We start from the raw sequence: 21331 nt of genomic DNA on the forward strand, positions 1-21331 counted from the left end.
GGCCCAATTGGACGGTTTGCTTTTCAGTGGCAGTCGAGTGTCAGGATTGCTCGGAGTGAGGGTAATTTCCCTCAAGATATTTTTGCCAGTATTTTTCTTTGCAGGATTGCCAGTTTCGGCATCCATATTGTACTCAAAATATCACTATTGCATAATAATAATAAAAACCCTTAGCTGCTGCACCGATTTTCCCAAGTTTGGTTTTTCTGGGGACATTTGTCCAAAAATTGCTGTGTCATAATTTTGTGTGTGTGTGTGTGTGCTAGTATTTTCTTAGTTTCCAGCGCTATTTTCTTCCGCAGTTTTTTTGTGAAGATTGCAGTGTGATTTATTTGGTATTTGCAATAGCAAATAAATTGTTAAATTAATTAACAATTAGAAAAATAAATTCCAGTTGCTGCAATAGGATTCCAGTTTGAAATTTTCACACGAGTAATAGTATCTCCACATAGCCCATGTTTTCATCACCATGAACCGTATAACCTAGAATATTCTCTCAGGTTATCACTAGGAAGCCTCCCTTGTGGTGAAATTCCACTAAAGAGCAGGAGGAAGATTGGTGAGATGATGGTGGCAATCTACCTCATTGTTGCAGTAGGATCTGGCCCTTGGCTTGTGAGTCCCCTCATAAGGGTTGCTAGATTTTGAGGCAACAGGACCAAGTCATCGTCTTCATTTGTTGAATGGTTTGGGATGGAGCTGATAGAATGAGTCTCTTGCACATACCAAGAAGGCTCATTTGTGAGTCCAGAAGTCTTCTTCCTCTGAGAGAGTTGCAGCCCTCTTTAGACCAAGCAGACTTCAAAGGCTTTCAAACTACGATGTGGAAAAAGGGTACTAGATTTTGTATTTTCTATTAGTTCTTATTTATTCAGTGGCAAAATGGCATGCATAAAAGTAGATATTTGTTATCTAGACAAGGCTGAAGTAAGAGCAAAGCTCAATTCAAAAAACACAGGCAACAGCTTCCGATTTACACAATTTCTGCTGTCCCCATTTCCAGCATTGATGATTTGCTCCAGGATTGTGTTATCTTCTTCTCTTACTGAATGGTCCAGGAAGGAGTTGCTTGAGAATATCTTTTACAGTCTCTATTTCCTCTACCAGGGCTAGTGGAGCTGAGGTGGATTGGGAGGTGCAGGGTATTTGAGCCTTTTGGGAGCCAGACAGGCACAATTCCTCCTTGAAATCTGGTTGTCCGAAGTGCACATAAATGGTTCGAGAAATTCCGGAAATAGGGGAGAAACTAAGAAGTTCTATGAGTCATCATGGGAAAATACTTCTATGTTTTGTCTGGACTGAGATGGCCTTGTTTGCCATTTTATCTGCACCTTTGTTAAATATTTGGTGCACATGCCAACACTGGAAACTAAGAAACACTTTAAGGAATTACATAGTGATAGAGCATTTGATGATCCTGGATAAGAGGATATTTGAGGATCCAGACTTCCCCAAGAGCGAGGAAATGATTGGTTGAAACTTGAGAATCCACTACCACCACCGCCACTTCCTTTGAGGTAACTGCTTAGAGCAGTTCCAGGCTTTCATAAGCTGCTAAGTCTTCTGCATAGTTATTATTTCAAGCGCCTACATTCCATGCAAATATTTCCAACATCATTTATCCAGGAACGGAAATTAATCCACCAAAACCAGCTTGGTCTTGATCTTTTTTGCCACTCCATCAAAGACGAGGGGCATATTTCTTTTGCATTTAAATGCAGCTGTTAACATTGCTGTGCAGAGGGTTTGAGAAAAGAATGGCTGTCATGCTGGCTTCCAAAGGTCAAAGCTCCATTTTGATTAGAGTCCCAACCTTGGTGTTTCCAAGAGGTCAGCTATCCTTTTTCTTTTTGAACATTTCTTTAAGGCTTTTTCTTCCTGAAAGTTTGACAAAACAGTTTCCTTAAGAAGGTTACCTGTGGAGGATTTGCCATTTTCAGGCTTTCAGTCGTTAGAAAATAGCACCATTCCGGCTTAACCATGCTTTTCAGCAGAAAAATGTGGGGATCAAGCCCCAAATAGACTTGAGCAGAGGTTTCTTTTTAAGGTTTCCTGGATAGGTATTGTTTCATTTCAGAAAGAGATGCTCCCAAGAGGAAAGTTTGGAAGAAGAGTCAAGAACCATATTAGAGAATATAAGTGCCTGAATCCCAAGAGAAAAAGGATGGTCAAGAAAGGCATGGCAGGAAGTCTCCTCAACAGCTTTGCACAGGGAACATCAAGAGGGGTCAATGATACCCTTTTTAATCAGATTTTCAGCAGTAAGAAATTTATTATGGGCAAGCCCCACCCGCCCACTACCCCCAAAAAAAGTCTTAACCTTGGGAATAAAGACGGTGACCCTTATTTTTGAAATTTGTTTCATCTGAAACCAGGAAGATCAGAGGTGAATTTTGAAGAGAAAGATATCCTTCAGCTTCCTCCATAGAGTAGAGGCTAGAAAACTTCCCCCAAGATACATAGTCACTGCTCTGTTATCTGATGGGGGCAGATCTGATAAAGTTTGTAAGAGGAAAATCCATTGAGGAACCAAAGGCAGAGGAAGGTGAGGAAGATATGCCCAACTAGCCTAGGTTGAGGATTCTCCTTCTTTCCATTGAGAGATATCTAAGAAGATCAAGAGTCCCTCTTTTGAGAGCCACTGTCTTCCAAGTGTAAACATTAGGATCTAAAGTGATTAATTTTGACTGTCTTGAAGGTATGTAAGAGACAGAGGAGTTAATTACTTTTGGAGAGTAAACTAAAGACGATGGCTATTTTATAATGACCGACCTTTAATGGTCTCAATGGGGTTTCGGGGTAATGATTATGTTGATTCCTATTCATAGGAGTCTGACTAAGTGAGAGAGGTTGGTCATGTTAATAGCTTATGCTGGTCGTTGTCCTATGAGATGCTAAAGTGGGACATGATCAGTGTGGATGATGGATTCAACTAAGGCATGGACATATGTTTGAGTGGGACAGATTGGATCTATGGCCATGATTATGTAATGGACATGTTTGGGACGATAAAAGTATTTTTCAAGGTGGGTTTTTCTCTCGGTTCGTAGGTTTCACACTATATATTGGCATGTTTCTGCTATGACTATTTTAGTTATTGTTGTTATTTCATGGTGGGGCACAATATTACCGAGATTGATTGGTAGACATGCTTATTGTTTCCATTGAGTTATTTTCTTCTTCGTGTTATTTCATGGTGGGACACAATGTTACCAAGATTGGTTGCTGGACATGCTTATAGTTTCCATTAAGTTGCTTTCTTCCTTATGTATGCTCTGTTATGATGATAATGGACAGCTCAATGCTTATTTCCTTGAAATATGTTTGTTGCCAGAATGTTAAATATGTTATTTAAGGTACAAAGACCTAAGGTAGGATAGTTCATGTCCAACATTTTTTTTTGTGGTATTTCAAGTGGTTTCACAGAGATTTATTTGACAGCGCTGGATTTCTGAGATATTATGAACATTTTTGTTGTGACTTGTTATGGCATGAACTTTGTTGAAAATGAGTCCCTGGGGGCATGCTAAAGGACAACAAGATGGAATTGGACGTGTGTGTTGTCCATCACAATATTTGAGGGATGAAATTTTTTGGAGGACAAGTCCTATGTCTAAGCATGAAGAGGATAAGACACCTTTGTAAGGGAATTGATAGACTGGGCAGATTACACGAGATGATTCTAGGGGAAGATCAAGATAATAACATAGAGGACAACTAGAGTTAAAATGGACAAGGATGATATTTCCTTTTTTATTTTTTTCCATAGTTTTGTATGCTTGTAGGTATGGCAATCTATATGGGTTAGATGGAGATGAAGGTTTCCATTTGAAGCAATGATTCACTACATAATAGGCCTCAGGTCAATGTTGCACGACTCGTACTCGTATAAGACTCGTCACGGCATTGACTCGTCGACTCGTATAAGACTTGGGAACGACCCTTATAAGACTCGTCAAAATACAAAAAACGTTAAAATATGGTAAATTTTAAGCACACAAGGGACTAGAGATTACATTCACAGTGATGAAACTAGGTTGAAGGGACTAGAGATTACATTCTTCACCACTAAAGATGAAACTAGGTCGAAGGGACTAGAGATTACATTCTTTAAAATAAACACATACAAGGGGCCCTGTAGAAGCAAAAATAAGATGATGGGCTGCCACCAAAACCACCACAACAAGAAATGAAAAAAGTTCATAAACCATCAAACTTCACCAAGCAGGAGAAAGATAAAGCAGTGATGAAGTTTAGAGAGAAGATGTTGATATTAGATAGGGGACATTAAACCTAGTTCAAAGGAGGAAGGTTAGATTGACACTTTTCTACAAAACTCAGGAGGGACTTTGAGAAAAATGTATGCAAACTGTACAGAAATTGATATTTGATTAACATCCACAAATGACCAAAATAAGTTAACATGCATCAACAACTATAAAAGGAATGCAGGAATGCATAAAGCATCTACCAGCAAAGAGCACAATAAAAGAAAGCTCTACTCTAAATCTAAATCGAACTCGTGTAAAAGCGTGCTAGCAAATAGGACGTGTGACCCCAAGAATGTAAGCTTAAAGGTCATTCAATTGAGTGACGGGTATGGAAAAAATTGCACCATAATAGAAAGCCATGTACACCCACCTCTAAAACTATTTTGAGTCAAAGGATCATTCTTGATCTCTCACTTTATTTTGGAGCATAACTGACATTTAGCAGGCATGTAACTTTCTTATAAAAAGGTAATTTCCTTTCCAAGAAGGTGGTGGTGCAGAGAAATAAAGTCTATTGGCCGGTAGATACAAGTGCATTACTATACAAATCTTAAAAGAATTATAATGGAAAGAAATTGAAGATCTTTGGTCAGAATTCAGGAGGGTTTCAAGGACTATGGACATGGATGGCACATACAAGGTGAATAACTATATGCTTTTAGAACAGATGCACAGTAAAGTCACCCAATCAATTAGCCATAGAGACCTTGATTCACAAGGGTAGAGTTGCAAAGAAGCCATTGGTAGTGGCTGGATGTGTACCTCAAGGAAGTAAATATTTGAAAGAGCTAGATGGTATAAGTCTAATTGGAGTGCAACAGATAGATCACCTCATTTCCAAAAAAGAAGAAAAATTAAAAAAAATTAAAAACTGAACATTTTGTGCCTTTTGAGGCTCGACAGGTTCTATATGGGTCCGATACGAGTCCTATAGAATACCCGCGGGTCTTACGGGTAGACGGGTTCTATAAGATACCCGCTGAGTCTGAGTCTTAAACGCGCATTCTATGCGAGTGACCCGACTCGATATAGAACCTGCCAAGACCCGCGGGTACTCGGGGGTCTAATACGGGTCATGCTTCATTGCCTCAGATATGTTGGACGAAAGTAAGTGCAAGTGCTAAATAGGTCAAAGGTCCACTTGGAGTGAGATGTTCAAAGCTTTGAGCTAACACTGATGACAAAATAGAGGAATTGAGTAGGAAATGACCTCAAGGATGAGTAGTAGGTAGATAGTGTCATATCATGGAGAAAGTTGAGCATTGCTTAGAAAGTGGAGTCGAGGATTGAAAATCATTGTAAATGACTTTAGTGATATGTTTGATATGATGTGTAGAGTGGGAAATGTTTGTCTTTTGGTATATTGGTACTAATCCCTTGTGTTCTTTTGTTACAATTATGACATGTTTTCAACCTTGATATTGATGAAGTTAGTTGATGTCTCTTTAAAGATAGTCGAAGGTCAACTAGATCAATTAAAGGTAGTCCCTACAAGGGCCACTAGTGAATAGGTTGTGGCATAAAATAGGATCTTAGGTGCGCCTCAGGGTGATCAGTGGCGACTAAGTCTTCCTCATTTTGTGGAGTTAGTTACACCTTTGATTATATATAGATGATTTTATGGATTAATCAATTATTCCATTATATTTATTCCATATGTTGAGCTATGTTCACATGTGTTTCAATGTTGTACTGGTGCCTTTTGACATGATTTGTGAAATGCCATGGATATTCCACTACAACAATTCATCACAATAAAGCTTACAAGTTTTGCAAAAGTATTAGTTATGTAGTGTTTTACTTAAGATTTAGATTTAAAATTACTAGCTTAGAGCAAAAAACATTGAAATAAGTTGAGATTGAAAATAAAAGAAAGCTAAGATAAATACCACAACATTCATACAATGAACAAAATCCAATATGGAAAAACCTAACCAAAAGGTGAGGACTATGCCTTGCTCTTTACTTTTTAGATATGAAATGCAAATATAAAGTAAGGTGAACTCACTATGGAGTTTCCATTGATGTTGTGGCTTTTATGGTTGCTACAAGTTCTACTTCCTCTGTTGCCCCAGTGTCCCACTTGTTCTACTCAATTTTGGAACAATAATCAATATAAATGGAACTCCCTCCCTTTCTTAACAACCTCTTATTTAACATGTCTAGATTTAGGGTTTTTGCATGCTTTGATTCTCAATTAGGGTTAGGATTTAGACCCTTTAGAAACTTCTGGAAATTCCACATGTGACTAAATCCACATGTGTGAGTAATGAATGCTAATGTGGCATCCACTTGGTAACTTCTTGAAATTCCACATGTGACTAAATCCACATGTGTGAGTAATGAATGCTAATGTGGCATCCACTTGGTATGATGTTGGTCAATAAGATAGGTTAGCTTGTGGGGGGCATAACATCCTCATACAAACACATACTAAGGTGATATTTGTGTTGTTGGAAAGATCTCATTGTGTAGAACAATGTCAAGAGGTTGAGGACTATGTTTGCAAAGTTTTGACTATGAAAAAGGTTGTTTAATGCCATAAATAATCTCCGAAATTTGTTGGACCTTGAATCGCTAAAATATGACTTGCCCTTGAACTAAGCCTACAAGCTAATAACTCCAATTTTTCCACCAAGAGAGTACCAAAATAAATGAAAAATTATATAGTACTCCATTTTATTTCATAACTTTGGGAGGCTTTTGGTCTCAAAAAGCTTTGCTAAAGGAGGCGAGGACACTTTTTCTCTACCTTATCCCTAGAGTACCATTTGACCTTATTTGGAAGTGACCCCTTCAACCCAATTTGCTAGAGTTCATGTTGCACCCATCTAGTGGTTTTGGACTTCTTTTGTAAAATTGTATCCTATACTAACTCTACCTAAGCTTTCAGTGTTAAGTCCTCTATGGTAGGTAAGACATGCCCATTAGTTTTTTGGTTTGACATGAATGGCTCATAGACTTATTTTCCACATCCACTATTGAGTAAATGTGCATATATGGAGGTAGATTGAGTTTATAAGCATTATCACATACATTCTCCAAAAGCTTGAAAGGACCATATTACAAATCCCTTGATCTTCTCACCAGGACCTTGTAGTCTTTATTTGAATAAATACAATATTATTTCTCCTACCTAAAATGTCTTAATTCTATGTTGGTCATGCCAAGCCTTGTACTTTTCCCGTGACTTCTTCCATGTCTCTTGCTCTTGCAAATGGATTTGCTTGATCTTATTCATGAATTTTCAACCTTCGATGTTTCTCTTGTGGTGTATTTTCTCACTCCTTGCTATCCATATACATCATCTATGGGCAAAGGTAGTGAAAGTAACAAATATCCAAAGCAGGTTTCAAAAGGGGACTTGCTGGTAGAAATGTGGATTGCTCTATTATAAGATAAATCAAATTGTTATGGTAGGTTATTAGGTCCTTTTGATTGTAACCCCTCAAATGTTGAATCAATGTCTTGTTCAATACTTTTATTTGTCCATCTATTAGTAGATGGAAAGTTGTAGACCTATTTAACTTGGTGTTTGTCTTCTCTCAAGCATAGTCCAAAAGGCACTAAGAAATTTGATATCTCTATCCTTGGTCTTCCAAAGTGCATTCAAACCTTTTCAAGAAACATGATTGCTATATCTTATCTCTTGATGGCCTTTTGACAACACATGAGAATGCACATCTTACCAAGGTTGCTCACTACCACAAATAGATCATCATGTCCCCTCTTGGTTTTTGCTAAACCACCCACGTAATCCATGGAGATGCTCTATCATGGTCTAGTAGGAACAAGCAAGGGATGTCATAGACCTTGCTTCCTATCACTAGGTTTGTTGGTACAACAAGGTAGACATATTTGGATAAATTGAGCTATGCCTTCTTCCATTTTGGAGACAATACACGTACCTTTGTGAGCTGATCACTATTTTCCCAACACCAAAATTCCCTACAACTTGAAAGTGTGATACTCTTTAATAATTTGTAATTTTTTTCCTTTAGGAACATAGCATTTATCTAGCATGTAAAGCAACCCATCCTAGATATGGTAGTCAACCTTGCTATATCACCTTTTTCTACACAAAGTTAATATTGTAGCCATTGAAATACCTCCTTGAAGTCCTTATCTTCAATGTATTCCTCTTTGTATGCATTATGGGTGAAAGAATCCATATGCCTTAGAGTTCCAAAATCTATGATTTTGGGTATGGATGGCCTTGAAGGCATCTCTACCAACTTATAAGTACTTCCCTTCTTATATTTGATGATAAGATGAAGTTGTTATGAAAACATCATCCACTTGTAGTGTCTTGTTTGTTGAAGTTTAGCATGGGCCTGCAAAATTTGTAGTGGTTAGTGATTGACGTGGATGATAGCTTCCTTTCACAACAAATAGTGCTTCTATTTCTTAACACGTTGAATTGGAGCATAGAGTTCCTTGTCATATCTAGAGTAGTTATGTGCCATGGAACATTTCAAAATAATTTTATACTAGCTTACCTCCTTGCATGAAGCACACTCCCATAGCATATCCACTTGTATTTGTCTCCATTCCGAAGGGTTTTTACAAATTGGGCAATGCAAGAATCAATGCTTGATTAAACTTTCATTTCAGCTCTTTAAAAGCCCTTTGTTGATTCTCTCCATACTAAACATTCTTGTCGCTCAGTGTTATGGCATGTAGTGGTGCAACCACAATTGAAAATGATATTATAAACTTCTTAAGTCCACAAAGCTTCTAATTTTAGTGACATTGGTAAGAGTTGGCCACTTGATGATGGATTCCATCTTCATAGGATCAATCTTTGTTAATTTTTCTTAGGGCTATATTGTTCTTTGCTTTGATAATTGCATTTCTTCATTAACACATTAAATTCACCCCATAACATCATAACATTATTCAAATTTACATCATTATTCAACAACATATGCAACTATGTAGAAATAACAATATCATCATCATCAATGCAGCGAAACATAAAGGAACAATAGAAGAAAAACATTCACACATAGAGACACCAGGATTGGTCGGAGACTAGGGCAAAACCCACTATGGGGAAAACCTTTTCAAATTCTTCTTCTTATTAGATTGTCATTGAATGATTCAGTAAAAGAGAGTACAATGATCCATATCTTCATCCATACAACTATCCAACAAAAATCAATTAAACAATGTCCATGAGATGAACCCAATCATACTCATACTCAAAACCCTGATTCTAAACCCTGTAATGAACTGTCATTGTCTGCAGTCCACTGCCGTCAACAAGCGAGAACCTCAGATAACTGAAAAACCAAACCCTAACTTCTGGTTGTGAGAGAAATTGAAATGTTTCAGTCGCACGGATGAGCCGACCAGTGAGTGACTGCAGTCGAGATCTCTTTGTGACATGCTTGCCACTGAGGCCCAAAACCCTAAAACAAAGATGCGAGCTTCAGACCTTGCAATTTCACCTGCGCGTGAACCAATTCCTCGCGGATTTGTCTCAGACCTGTGCGAACCAAAAACAAGAAAGAGAATAGAAGAATGTCTCATGATGATGTCCAAATGAGGTTGAGGTCACTTGTATTTATAGCCTTCCAAGGGTGTCCAATTTGCTTTAGGGTCGACCTGATCAAATATGCATATGTGGGCTTATAATTCAAAAATACACTTTCCCTTGTCCAAATTTGATGATTTTTGGGTCGATTTTGGTCCTCTCAAAAAAAAGAACTCAATGCAATCAACATCTCCATCGAATGAGTTGTCCAAAGTGGAATTTGGCCCTAGTTGCCAATTTTAACACTCCCTCTCAACTAGGGGGAATTCCACCCACATCATGTCATCAGTATCCTATCATCAAATCATATCCAATCTCAAGAATCTCATCATCACGTATCGTCATTGTTCATCTTGATTCATCTCTTGCTTATTCCTACTTATCTCTTGATTGTCCCTGCTCATATGCTGAACATTCTCGAATCTAAAAGAAGAAGAATTTGACAACAGAGGGGAGCTTAAGCTACCAACCTCTATTCATCGGGGAGCTACTGTTACCACTCAAAATCACTGCCAGCGGGGATCCCAATGCTACCAACCATGAAACATCACCAGGGAGCCAAATCTATGACTTGCATCAACATCAGAGAGCCTAGCTCAATCCGGAACAACATCGGAGAGCACATCTCTACGTTGGGGAACTTAGTCTTAACCCGAAATTGCATAAGGGAGCAAATCTCAACTCAAAAATCACATCGGAGAGCTCATCTCAACCCAAAATCTCATGGGGGAGCTAAACATCTACAACCTCATATCGAGCAAGAGGTGACATAGGGGAGCACATCTCAACCGATCCTATTACTTACCAATCTTCCCAACAATGACCCTTAAGAGTCATGTGGTAGAACACCTGCATCATAATCCGAGCTTGGGCTAGATACCCGACCTACCAAAAGGTAAGGATCACATGCCTCAAGCCTCCTCAACCCGTTGGCCAGACGGGGAGGGACAATCCCAACAAGCTCGACTTGTGGGTATGATGCCAACTGGGGTATACTCTGCAAAGACCAAGATAGGGGAGCAACATCTCTAACCCTATGGGTAACAGATGGGGTGACACCCTATTGTCCAGAGATCCCTCAACCCCAGGAGCCCTCCATCTCAATTCCACACCCTGGGAGCTCAAAGATGGAGGAAGAGTTGGCTCAATGTCGTTGATTAGTGGTGCTCTCTGTAGATTAGCAACATATCATTGTTCTCATATTTGGTAATCATCATGTCTTAATAGCAGCTGTCTCTTGTTCATATAGGTGGTGAGCTCCAGTATTGTAGCAATAATGCTACAACTCCTGGGGCTTCCTGTCTCTCATTTTATCAACCCGGTAGTTCGTACAAACTTGGAAGCGACGGTGCTATATGCACAAGTACTAGCTCTTGTCGCAGCTGTCACTTGGTCAGCTGGCACAAGTCCGCTAGGGCTCAAGCCAACTTCTATAGGCTCTCAGAAGAAGCTTGCTAATTGATGGACGAAAGCTATTCTCAAAGGAAAACTACTCTACTTGACAAAATGGACTGAAAGCAAATCAAAGCATGTAAACCTAGGAAACCCTAATCTAACTAGTCTAACCTCTACAATGCAAAAAAATGGGAATGAAACTTCTACCAATGCTGCTGTTACCTCTAATAAGTGCAAATGCATGGATCTAAACTACTTGCATCATGAAAGATATGTTTTTGTATTTTTCCTTTAAGTGTGTGGAATGATGGTGATTTTGTGCTAACTAGGGTTTGGTTGTGCAGATGGGATGGAGAAGGAAGGAAAGCGTGGGACAGGTTGGGGAGGCTAGGAGAGGTTCCTAGGGATCCTTAGCATCCATCCACAGAGGTTCCTCACATTCAGAAGCTCGGCAACCGAGTGAGTGGCCTCCTACAGGAAGTCTGCAGGGGATCCTACAGGATACTCTGGTTTCTACAGGATGTCTACAAACGGCTACAGGATGACCTACCGTGAGTGTTTGGCGTGATGGAGGAGTGATGAAATGGTAGGGGGAGATGTGTAAGGTAGGAATGAGGCTGGTGATGGCTGTAGAAGTGGAGGAATAGGGATAGGGAGTGAATGTAGGGAGTAGGTTGGAAGATAGAGGGCTAGGTCAACGAAAGGGCTAGAGAATGGAAGTACGTGAGGAGTGAAAGACTTTGGGAGATAACAGAGCGGAGCAGAGGTCAAAGATGTGTTTGCATGCGTGATCAAGATGGAGGACGAAGTAATGGAATGAGAGAAAGCAGTGTAAATGGAACAAATGCTTGTGACTGTCACTAAACCGAAAATGCATTAACTTAGACTACCTGTGCTTATAATTCAATGAACAACAATCTAAACGCGAAGGAGAATGTGCATGAAGCTGTGGTAAAGGAGTGTGGTGCAGGTGTGAATCATGTGGAAGCATCTAACATAACGTGACTGTGTTTGCAGCAATCATGGAATAAAGAAATGCGTATTTTTGGTGGTTAGTCATGGACTGCACTCCAATCCCAGATGAGATGGCAGTGAGCCTTAACAACCTTTTTGTTGGAGCTCCAATAAATTGTATCTATCCTCTTCTAACCTAAGCAACTGTAAACCAATTCACCATAAGCAAATCCTATCTAAACTCATGAAAACAACTAAATTAGCAACCTGTAATTCGAATTGCATGTGAAAAGGAAAACTCAAGGTGCTGAAACGAAATGGAAACAACACTACAGCAGAGGGGATCTATGGCTCTCAGGTTGGGCCCTAACCTGAGAGCTATAGTCTCCTTAAGAAAACTCAGAACTAGATCAGAATCTGCCTTCTTTATTCATAATCTGATATCATGCCAAATTGGCTTACAAAAAGGAACAAAAACTGAGATGTGCTCCAAAATTACAATAGCAATACGAGAGTTTCAACAACCTATCCAAGGCTAAGGCCTCTATACTTATACAAAAACGATGATCCAACAAGTGTCCTTGATTTTAGGAGCTCGGCTGTCCAACTAGAGTTTAACTGCTGATCCTGTAGGACGGTCATAACTGCTGTTCCTGTAGAGCAGTTTATAACTGCTGTTCCTGTAGAGCAGTTTATAACTGCTGTTCCTGTAGAACAGCTGGCTGCTTCTAAGCTCGGAGGGGAGATGGATTGGAGCTCGGAGTTCTTGGTGGGAATCACGAGGAATGTCCCTAAGACCGTGGACATCCTCTCCTAAAAACCAGCAGTGCCATCTCGTTGTCTCCTTGTCTCCTTTTTCGTTGTCTTTTGCTCCCTTTTAATGCCAAAACCTGGAATCATAATGCATTAGTCACGTAGATAGAGTGCCTACCCTTCTTCCTACAAACAACATGAATAAACTAAGAAATGCATGCATAAGCAATAAAAAAATGAATGGTTTGAGCAAGTAGAATAGGCCAAAATGAGCCCAAATTGTACCAAAATTGGAGCTCATCATCACCCCCCAGTTGAACCATTTGCTCATCCTTGAGCAACCTTGCTCCTGCTCCTTGTCCTTGGCCGAGGACTCGGGACCGGAACAGGCTCTTTCTTTTCTGCTTTTGATGGCCCTGCCTTCTCTGCCCCTGGTGGTGACGAGGGTGATGCTTCCTTCCCCTTTCCTATTTCCTTGAGTCGGGCTTCGGAAGGCGACTGGCCTATCTTTCGTGTCCAGGAAGTTATTTTTGGGCTCCCCTTTTCGGGGGTGGTTGATGTTTTAGAGGGGGTCCTTGCACTGGGTGAAGTAGGGACATCCCCTGAAGTGGTTTGGCTGCTGGGTGGAGGCTGTGGCTTGCCCGTGGTCATCCTCTTGCTTCTCCTAGCTTCAGGTGGTAGAGGGGTCTCCCTCTCCCTTTTCTCTTTCGGTTTTGGAGGTGTGCTGAGGGCAGCCAGTGCCGCTGCTGCCTCCTTTTCGAGAATGCCAGCCTTCTCTTTCTTGCGTTTTGCTCTCTCGGAGCTCCTTGTAGAGGGCCCCTCCTTTTTAGATTTCGGGCTTCCTGTGGAAGACCCTGCTTTGCCCGCTTCCGGGCCTCCTGTAGAAGATTCTTTCTTTGTCTTCGGACTCTCTATAGGAGGCTGTTTCTCAATGACCTTCGGGCCTCTTGTAGAAGCCCCTCTTTCCAATCTCGGGCTTCTTGTAGAAGCCCCTGTCTCTGTCTTCGGGCTTCCTGTAGAAGCCTGTGGTTGCACTTTCGGGCTTCCTGTAGAAGCCTGTTCTCCAACGATTTTCGGGCTTCCTGTAGAAGCCTTTGTTGTTGCTCTTGGGCTTCCTGTAGAAGCCTGCTCCTTACTGATCTTCGGGCTTCCTGTAGAAGCCTTTGTCTTTGTTGTCGGGCTTCCTGTAGAAGCCTGTGTTTGTGTTTTCGGGCTTCCTGTAGAAGCCTGTGTTTGTGTTTTCGGGCTTCCTGTAGAAACTGTTATCGGGCTTCCTGTAGAAGCCTTGGTCTTTGCTTTTGGGCTTCCTGTAGAAGCCTGCTTCTCACTGATCTTCGGGCTTCCTGTAGAAGCTCGCTTCTCCTTTCCTGTAGTGGTAGGTGTCTTTACTTTTACTTGCTTTGCTGCAGGGTTTTGATCCTTTTGTTTGCTTGTGAGTGCTGAAGAGGTAATTGGGCTGACATGGCCTGCCCCAATTTTGTCTCTTCTGCTTTTTGACCTTATTTCTCTTGCTGACAGGATGGGGGAGTCAGCTTTTTCTTCAGCCTTCTTTTCCTCAGCCACCGCTTCCTTGTCTTCAGTGCTGGAGGAGCCACTATCTTCGATCAACAGTTTAATGTCCCCATCTCGTGTTAGATTCCTAAATGACTCCCAGGAGAGGGGCACTTTATATGAGTGCAGTGCATCCTCCACAAGCAATTTTATTAACCCATGATGGGCTATCTGATCAGGGATGCCCTGTCTTAGCTTTGTAGCACACTCCATTAGGGACTGCAGGAGATAATAAGGGATGCTTAGTTTTTGCTCTACAGGAAGGTCAATTCCGTGCCTTAACTCAGTGAGGAGCCGGAAGTGATATGCATACACGATACTGAACCGGCCTTCACAAGTAATATATTTCATAATGTGCAAACTGACTTCGTTCCATGGTGGTGACAGGCTGGTCCTCCTCACCCCGTTTTTATCCTCAGAGAATTCTTCCTCAGGTGGGAAGAACTCCTTCTTGGCTTGCTGACTCAGCTTCCTCTCGTCTTTGTCCCACGGCAGGCCCATAGGAAGTTCTGTGATCCGACTGATGTGTTCTGGGGTGAGTTTGAGGCTTAGACCTCTGAAGGTTACTGTGGCCAGTGTCTGGGACTTAGGCTGCAGAGCCTGCAAGAATTCCTCAGCTACTTCATCATCGTAGCCCTGTAGCTTATCACAAAAAGGCATCCATTGTGCTCTAGTGAAGAGCTCAACCACTGCCGGATTTCTTCTTAGTGTATTTGAATCAGTGGGCTCTCGCCTCTTTTCTGCCACCTTTTCTTACGTGAAGACTTCACCTTCCTGTAGAGCTGCGTTCCTGTAGAAACTGCTTCCTGTAGGACTGCGTTCCTGTAGAAACTGTTCCTGTAGGAGCAGTGCGCAGGCTTCGGGGAGAACGGTAGTTGGCCAGCGGTCGAGAGGTGCTTCACCGGCGTTCAGTCGGCCGAAAGCTTGGCGTATCAACATGCAGAGGTATTCAGAAGAGTTACTCAAGTTTTGAAGTGGAGGTGGATGGATATACGCGCACAATCTAGCCGATTAGATTTTGAATCGGCGCAGCTCGTGGCGCGGAGGGTGAGCTGTCCCCGCCGGACCGTTGGGTGACATCACCCATCATCCGCCTGCACATTCACTTGCTGCCGCATTCATTCCCACAGATCTGCCGCCGCCCTTTTCGGTTAAACTCGTTTCTCGGTTGACGGGACTGATCTTCACGTGCGTGCTGCGTGTTCCCTTTGTCGTGGCTGCCACCCCATCATCTGACTATCCCTTCACTAGCCAACGTGGCCAGTCAACTGGCCTTACGGCCGCTCAACCATTCATTTCTACGCCATGCAAACAAATCAAAGTAATACTCATGCGATTTGATGGAAGGAAGGATTAGAACACTTACCTGCGCGCGTCTGCACATGATTTTCAGTTTTTTTGGACGACGGATCTACCTGCTGCATGTGGCTTACACAGTCCCGGAGGCTCGTGGTTACAGGATGCTGGCGCTGTAGTGGACGCTCTGGTTGCATGCGCCCGTGTGTTGTTTGCAGATGGCTGGGCGATGAATGGTATCCACTCCTGCAGGTTTGACTGCTACAGGATTCCCGCGGGGTGCCTTGTAACAGTCTCACCTCCTTGGGTGCATGCTACTTGACAATGGAGATGACCTGCTAATCGCGCTCCCGAAGCTTCTGATGCTCGACATGGACATGGTATGAGCTCTCGGTGTTCATTTTTCTCTGACAACTGATTTTTCCACGAGAACTCATTGATCTGGTTTGCTGGTGCAGGGATCTTGGTTGCATGGTGACGAGGATGGTGGAGCAAGGTATCAGCGTCGTGCATGGGCCCAAAAGAGGCTTGCATGCGTCCACACCAACCCGTAGTCATCAGATCTGCTCATGAAACGCATTCTGGCTCGTTCTGAGCTTCTATAGGAAGTTTCCTATAGAAGTACAGAGCTTCCTGTAGACAGGCAGCTCTTCCTGTAGAAATTTGCACCTTCCTGTAGAAAATCGCACCTTCCTGTAGAAAATCTGTGTCTTCCTATAGAAAGACAACAGTTTCCTGTAGAAGATTCAAACCATGATAAAATTGCACATACCTTGAAAAACATAAGCATTCTTGGAGGAGGAGCTTGTGAGGTGTCCTGGCTGCATGAGAAGGACCTTTGACTTTGACTTGAGAGGCTTCCTCTCCTCCATAGAACACCTGCAATTTGCATGCAAATTTCACATAATGACTCATTGATCTTGTTTTTTCTCTTTTTTCGATGATAGCAGGGGCGCCTCAATGAGGTTTTCACCCTTACCACCTGCCTTAAGCGCCTCAGAGAGGTTTTCACTCAAGGATCTTTATTTCTTTTTTTTTTTTTTTTTTGAAAGATAGCAGGGGCGCCTCAGATGAGGTTTTCACCCCTACCACCTGCCTTGGGCGCCTCAGGAAGGTTTTCACCCAAGGATCTTTATTATTTTTTTTTTTAGATGCTTCAGGGTGTGCCCAAAGCAGGGGCAGGACCCTTCTCTATGACCAATACTGCCTTCTCCATAGTTTTGATGAACTCTTGTCTGGAGGGAGGCCTCCTGTAGATCTTCAATCGATGCCCGTTGACAAGCATGGGGATGGCTTCCTCATCAATGGTCCGGATAAGAACAGATCCATTGTCATGACATTTTTCCACTGAATATGGTCCTAGCCATCTGGTTCTCAACTTCCCCTTGAAATCTTTGTATCTGGAATCATACAACAAAGCCCAATCTCCCGGCTGAAATTGCTTGTCATGGAGATGTTGGTCATGCCACACCTTCCTCTGAAGTTGAACCACTTCTGAGTGAAGGAGGGCCTGCATGCGGTGCTCATCCAGTCCATTCAGCTGCAATAACCTTTCTTGCTGTGCATGGCTGAGATCTAGGTCCAGCTGAGCTGCCATCCTCAAAGTGTTATACTCAAACTCAATGGACAGCAAAGCTTTCTTCCCATAGACCAGCTCATAAGGTGTGAAGCCGGTGGTGGTCTTCCAAGTGGTGTTGTAAGCCCATGTGGCTTCAACCAGGCGATCTGCCCAGTCCTTTCTGCTGCTGCTCACCACTTTAGTCAAGATCCCCTCTAATGCTCTATTGGTGACTTCCACCTGCCCATTTGCTTGAGGATGATAGGGGGTGGAAGTCCTATGCTTGATCTTGTGATGAGCTAGTAGATCTTCAACCAAGTTGGATGTGAACTGGCTCCCTTGATCGGTCACCAGCTCTCTTGGGTAGCCAAACTTGTAGAATTTGTTCTCTCTTAGGAACTCGGCCACTTTTTCTTCTGTTGCTGCTTTGATTGCTTTGGTCTCTGCCCACTTCGTCAGGTAGTCAGTGCACACAATGATGTAGGATCTTTGCCTCGAAGAGGGATTGATTGGACCCACAAAGTCCATGCCCCACTTCTCAAATGGCTCAAGAGTCACTTGAGGTTGGAGAGGCATCTCATCCCTTTGGGTCGGTTTCCCCATTCTTTGGCATTGGTCACACTGGCTGACATATCTTCTGACATCTTGATGAAGTGTGGGCCAATAGTAGCCTGCCTGCAGGATCTTGAAGGCAGTTCTCTTTGCTGCAAAATGTCCTCCACAAGGCCCATCATGACAGGTGAGGAGGATGTCGAAGACTTCCTCCTCCCTTACACAACGCCTTAAGATCTGATCGGGGCCAAGCTTGAACAGGTTGCCCCCAATCCAAGTAAATGAGGCACTCTTTCTGATGATTCTGCTCTTCTCTTTTGAAGAGAGGTGCGGAGGAAACTGAGCTGAAACAAGGTAGTTTGCTATATCAACAAACCATGGAGAGAGTACTGAGATAGCAAACAGATGCTCATCAGGCATCTGGTCATCCACCGTCCCATCTTCATCTGCAGACAAATCCAATCTAGACAAGAAGTCAGCAACAACATTTTCTCTCCCTGGTTTATCAACAATGGTTAGATCAAACTACTGCAATAAAAGTAACCATCTAATAATACGAGCATTCGCATCTGGTTTATTCATCAAATATCTAATAGCAGCATGGTCAGTATGTACAAAAGTCTGGTAACCAGTAATATAATGTCGGAACTTGTTCAGTGCATGGACCACAGCTAAGAATTCCTTCTCGGTTACAGTGTAATTCAGCTCTGCTTTGGACAAGTTTTTGCTAACGAAGTAAATGGCATATGGAAGTTTTTGCTCAACTTGTCCTAAGGCTGCACCTATGGCTTTGTTCGAGGCATCAGTGTGGATGTGGAAAGGTAGGGCCCAGTTTGGACCTCTCAAGATTGGTGCTGACACCAACTTGTCCTTTAACTCATTCAAACTCCTCTGACAATCGTCAGTCCACTTAAACTCCACATCTTTTGCCAACAGACCAAACAATGGTGAGGCTAACTTGCTGAAGTCCTTAATGAATCTCCGGTAGTATCCTGCTAATCCCAAGAAACTCCGGACATCCCTTACTTTTTGAGGAGGTGGAACCCTCTTGATGAGAGCAATTTTGTTAGGATCCACCTGCAATCCTTGGGAAGAAATTGTATGGCCTAGCACGGTCCCTTCAGTCATTAGGAATTCACATTTTTCAGGGCTGAGGGACAAGTTCATCTCAGTGCATTTGGTTAGGACTTTCCCCAGGTTGGACAATGCTTCCTGGAAGTTGGCCCCATAAGGAGTAAAGTCATCCATGTATATTTCCACTGCATCATGGACCAACTCCGAGAAGATGCTCAAGATAGCTCTCTGAAAAGTAGCAGGAGCATTGCATAGCCCAAAGGGAAGGACACGGTAGGCAAAGGTACCCCAAGGACAAGTGAAGGTGGTCTTATCTTGGTCTTCCGGGCTGATTTGGATTTGATTGTACCCGCTAAACCCATCCAGGAAAGAGAAGAACTTCTTTCCTGCCAGTCCATCCAACACTTAATCTATGAAAGGTAGAGGGAAATGGTCTTTTTTGGTAGCTTTGTTCAGCTCACGGTAATCTACACAGATCCTCCACTTCCCATTCTTCTTGGGAACCAACACTAGAGGGGACACCCATTCACTATCTGAGATGGGGTAGATGAATCCGGCATCCAACAGTTTCTGCAATTCTTCCTTGACAATGTCCTTAAGGGCTGGATTCATTCTCCTCTGGGGTTGCCTAACTGGTTTACAATCCTCTTTGATGTATATATGATGGGTACAGACCGAGGGATGGACTTCTTTCATCTCCTTATAGCTCCAAGCAAAAGTATCTAAGTGGCTGGCCAATAGGCTACACAACTCCTTCTCCTGGGAAGGAGATAGGGAGGAGCTGATCTTTAATGCTCTCTCAGGGCCGAACTCCACACTTTTGACTCTGGGAGTGACAGGGCTGGTTGTACAAAGGTCCACTAAGGTGTTAGCTTGGGCATCCTCCACCAACTTCTCTAAAGATAGTGCACTGGAAGGTGGATTCTGGATCAGGGTCTCAATCAAATCATCCTCGGTTGGGGGATTTCTTCTAGTGGTATCTAGGGTACACAGAGGTGCTGAATACACCTCGTCTTCTTCTCCTTCCTCCAACCAGAGTGGTAAATCATGCTCTAAAGAAGGTTGGGCAGGAGGGTATAGGACTAGTTGCTTGGACATGGGACCATTTTTGATGGTCATGTTTCCTGCCCGACAACTTATGTAAGCATCTGCAGTAGCTAACCAAGGCCTTCCCAAGATGAGAGGATATCCAGTAAGCTTGGCCTTTGGTTGCAGAACCAGGAAGTCTGCAGGGTATTCCCAAGAATCGATAGAGACCAAGACATCCTCCACAATCCCTTCGGGAGTCACGGTGGAGCGATCTGCTAATTGCAGTACTGTCGAGGTCTTCCTCAAGGAACCCTGAAGATTGAGTTTAAGCATGGTATCCCTGGTCATCACATTGATGGCCGCCCCCAGATCAATCAAGGTGTGGGGGATAATGGTGCCATTGATGTGAACATCTACTACAGGGCTTCCAGGATCTAGGTACTTTGGGCAGATGACTTGTCCTAGCATAAGGTCAGACAACTGTCCTATGACATTGATAGTTGAGGCATCTTTCTTCCGTCTGCCTGGGTGTTTGAAACACTTCTCCTTAACCAGCTTGTTATATATTGGCACATCCTTGATGGCTTGGAGAAGTGGGATTTTTACACACAACTGCTTGAGCTCACCCAAAAGCTCATCTTCTTCTGGGTTAGGTTGTGTGGTGGCTGTTAGTCTCTCAGGAAAGGGTGGAATAGGCTTTGGTTCACTCTCCTGATGGTTTTCCTCATCCTCTGGGGGAGGAGGTTGGCGATCTGGAAGAGTCTTTCCAGATCTAAGATTGATCTCCTGGATCTCCACAGCATAGGTAGGGCATGAGGTCTCCCCAGTATATACCTGCTGAGCCTGTCTATTGTTGGGGTTCGGGTTCGGTTGAGCAGGCATCTGAGGTTGCCTTGGAGGAGCAGGAGGTAAAGGCTGAGGTTGAACTGGTGGTGGAGGCAAAATGGCAGGAGGAGTGTTGTATTGGGGCCTCCACCCCGACTGAGGAGCACTCCATTGAGGCTGCGACTGGGTATGTGAGTGATATGGATGAGAAGTAGGTTGAGTAGGGTACTGAGGTGGATAAGACCATGGAGGAGGCATGGACCAAGAAGGATGAGCAGGGGGACCCCAGGAAGGCATGGGAGTCGAGTGGTTGGGGTTGTAATAAGCTTGAGATGCCCCTTGCATCCCCTGCTGATAAGGTCTAGATCCTTGAGGCCTCCTTTGGTTGATGAAGTAGAGAGGTTCAGTGGGGGCTTCGGTTCCTTGGTACATGGCTTTAAACCCAGGTAAGGTGGGACACTGATTGGTAGGATGGTCCTCCTCACAAACGAAACACACTTCAACCGAATGCAATGGACATTCGTTCTTAGGGTG

Source organism: Pinus tabuliformis, chromosome J (assembly GCF_031772625.1).
Source record: "Pinus tabuliformis cultivar Carrire ecotype Pingquan chromosome J, CPIR1, whole genome shotgun sequence".
Lineage (NCBI taxonomy): Eukaryota > Viridiplantae > Streptophyta > Pinopsida > Pinales > Pinaceae > Pinus > Pinus tabuliformis.